We start from the raw sequence: 3925 nt of genomic DNA on the forward strand, positions 1-3925 counted from the left end.
AGAAACTCTTCCGCATCTATGTTGAATTAGGATGAAAATTAGGCATCCGAAGATGTTGTGTTGGAGCCGTGTTTTACTCCTTCTGGAAGGAAGAGGAGGATTTTCAACTATTAAATTGATGGTTAGTGGTGTAATTATATAATATTGATTTAATATAGACTTAATCATTTTCAAATTATTTATAACTTTATCTATTGGAACTTAATATATATATATATATATATATATATATATATATATATATATATATATATATATATAATTAAAAAATTTTACATTTGAATGGAAGTTAATAAAAAAGAAATTCAAGTTATTATTGTTAAATACAAATGATTTTAATTTTAACCAAAAAGGATATAGATATAAATATAAATATAAATATAAGTTTGATTAGAAATAATTATATTGTTGTCATTATCTGTAACATATATAGTTTTATACTAATTTAATATAAATTTTTTATAATTTAAAGTATATGATAATATAAAATAAATCAAAACTAAAAAAATTTAATAACTTCAAAATATAAATATTATAAAAGAGATCATTATTTTTAACTTTTAATGTGTTTAAAGATAAATAAGTTATCATTTACTAAATTGATTTGAAACCAGTATATTATTTAACTCATTCTTAATTAATACGCATTATTAAAGTTTTCAACTACTAATAGAATGTTGATTTAATATAGTCCAAACATGTTTAAAGTATTTATAACTATATCTCTTAGAACTTAATAAACATAAACAATAAAGAGTATTATATAGTTATTTTTTTACATTAATTATGGAATTTAATAAATAAAAAAAATCAAGTTAATATTGAAAAACATAAATGATTTAATTTTAACCACAAATAATATAGTTGTAAATATAAATATAAGTTTGATTAAAAGTAATTACTTTGTTGTCATTATCTATAACATATAAAATTTTATGCTAATTAGATACAAAATTATATAATAATTTGTATTATATAATAATATAAAATCAGTTAAAACCAAAATTTTTAACGACCAATAACTATGGTTTAAACGTATGGGTGACTCTAATTATATATAATTCTTTTATTAGTGTTACTTTTTAATATAGGTATTTAAATTGTGTTATGAGTTAAAGACCATGTTGAAATCTTTACCCATAAATAAATATATGTATTGAAAAGGTGATTTTCATTAAAAATCTAAATTAAAACTTTAAATACACCATTAAAGGGGCAGTTGATGATATCGATTCTAAAATAATGTATGTTGGACGAATCTAATTTTTTTATTTATTTAACTTTTAAAAACAAAATGATATTATAATATAAATTTTAAAAATGAAAAATTATCATGCACTTAAATTTTATCAATCAACGTCAATTATTATTTAAAATGTTATAAGTCATCATTTTTTATAACTTAAAAGATTAACTTTTATAATATTTCGTTCTACAAAGTGTATATATATACCCATTTAATTTAGTTTTTATGAAAGATTATTTATTTTTATATTAATAAAATGACATCAAAATCATATCATTGCATTTACAATAAAGCTAAACAAATGCATATATGCATGTGTATAATAATAATAATAATAAAAGGGTTATATGCTTTCTAAAAGTTAATATATCTTTTTTGTTTTTCTTAGCTGAAGTGGCTGTTTTTATATATACCCAAAGATTTTTTAAAGATCCTTAACTTTATATGGAAGTTTTTTTATATAAAAGAAAAAAACATGTACTATAAAATAAAAATATTATTAAGAGGCTTAAAAACCATTTTTAACAAGAAAAAAAACATTATTTTAACCATATAATTTTATCCTATATAACCGCGAATACATGCCTAATTTATAGATATTGCGTGGGACGAGAACAAATACGAACCAAACAAGATTTTCTATCAGTATTTGGCACCAAAAGCAATAGCAATGGTTGGTGGGATCAGTTTTTAGATACAAGTAAGTTAAGAGTTAGATATATAGGTAAACTATCATGTATCCAATACACAAACCCTTTTTTTCTCTAGATACAAGTAGGTAAAGAATTAGATATATAGGTACATCATGTACTGATGTACGCAATACAAAAACCTTTCTTTTATAAACAGCAGAAAAATCTCTCTCTCTCTCTCTCTCTCTCTCTCTCTCTCTCTCTTCTCTCTCTCTCTCTCTCTCTCTCTCTCTCTCTCTCTCTCTCTCTCTCTCTCTCTCTTCTCTCTCTCTCTCTCTCTCTCTCTCTCTCTCTCTCTCTCTCTCTCTCTCTCTCTCTCTCTCTCTCTCTCTCTCTCTCTCTCTCTCTCTCTCTCTCTCTCTCTCTCTCTCTCTCTCTCTCTTCTCTCTCTCTCTCTCTCTCTGTGTGTGTGTGTGAGAATATACCAGGTATTATGAAATGAAAGAGATATTGTGCGGCTCAATCTAAACACAAAGTTAACCATTAATTACCTTAGTGGTTTTGATTGAGCCGTGCCAATATCTCTCCTTTTGTACATATTGTTGGTAGCTTTGCATGTAAGCTTGTATTGCAGCTTAATATAGACAGCCAACTTTTGTTCGTAACGCATTGTTAATCGAGCAAGGTATATGCATGGTTATGATATATGTTCTAGATTTTACTGGATATACAACTCTTTTTGGAATTTCTTGCACCTCAACGGATCGATCCAGGAGAGATTTAAGACTGATTTAAGACCGTAAACTTCTTCATCTACGTACAGGTAATATTTTGTTGTCAGTAAAGCTTAAAATATACAATTATCGCTCGTATTAAACAAACAAAACATGTAGTTTACGTGAATAAATATCAATGCTCTTTTTTATTCAAAGAAAGAATTAGAATCGAAAAGAAAACCGCACACAATTAATTTTGAATGAACCCAAACAATAATCACACGAGCTGAACAACAGCTCTAATCATATCCTTCTGTCATTAGAATCTTTGAAACTCTAGAACTTCGCTTGTAGCTGATCCACCACACTCTTATCCACTTGAAACGCCTTGGCAAGGATATCCGCTGGAATTGCAGGATTTGCACCGAAAACAGCATTCCCAATTGTTATGGCTCCTGGGTTTTGACTGCTAAATGCAAGCAATAACCACAGCATATCCATTACCCACATTGCGTTGGAAATGAACAAGCCCCACTGGAAACACGAAAACATCACCCTTTTGAAGCACCTTAGTAATAAATCTGTTATCGGGATTAGAAGTTACAAATCTAACTTGTAGTGTCCCTTCAAGAATAGTGAGAATCTCAGTGGCTCTTGGGTGAGTGTGAGGAGGATTAAGTCCCCATGGTGCATAGTCAATCCGAACCATCGAGATGCCCATAGTGTTTAGTCCTGGTAATTGAGTCACAAATAACTGGGTCACCTTTGACCCCAAATGGTTCGATATGTTACCCATGAGGTGTAGCCACTAAAGAAAAAGTCTTTTGCTTGAACTTGCATCCGGGTTCTTGCATGTGACACCGTTTACTTTCACTGCATGTTAAGTACAATCTTTTGTTACATGAAAATTATTTAAATTAAGAGCATAGAGAATTAATATGTAACAATCATGTTTTGAAAATTAAAATACCTGGGGAGTTGGGATCCGCTACACAAAAATCCTGGAGGGGGCTAGGCTCGTGGGCTAAGGCCAGGTAGCTAAAAGTTAAAGCTACAAAACTCAACAGAAAGATTTTATTCGATATTTCTTATAAGAATTTGAAAAGGAACAACAGAAAGATATAAACGCGACAGTTGAGATGCTTTTGGGTGGTGAAAGAACCTGTTAGTGGCTATATATATAGAGGTAATTTGTTGCTTCATGGTTCTTGATTCTGTTGGTTATATTGCATGTTTACGTTCTCCTTTTGCAACTATTTTAAAATAAATTATTTTAAATCTTGCCGTCTAACACATTAAAAACAATATTATGCGCTAGAAATTGAGGTTTG

The 3925-nt window shown here is 28.6% G+C and overlaps 1 pseudogene across 1 annotated transcript; it reads right to left on the minus strand.

Moving 5' to 3' along the window:
- Nucleotides 1-2866: 2866 nt before the first annotated feature.
- Nucleotides 2867-3682, minus strand: LOC145073365 (putative germin-like protein 2-1; annotated as a pseudogene). The gene is made up of 2 exons (XR_013691330.1): nucleotides 3565-3682; nucleotides 2867-3467 (listed from the first exon to the last, which is right to left on the minus strand). The product of XR_013691330.1 is annotated as a putative germin-like protein 2-1 (transcript).
- Between the last annotated feature and the right edge of the window lie 243 nt (nucleotides 3683-3925).

This window comes from Lactuca serriola, chromosome 9 (assembly GCF_051521515.1).
Source record: "Lactuca serriola cultivar US96UC23 chromosome 9, Lser_US96UC23_V15, whole genome shotgun sequence".
NCBI classification, from domain to species: Eukaryota; Viridiplantae; Streptophyta; class Magnoliopsida; order Asterales; family Asteraceae; genus Lactuca; species Lactuca serriola.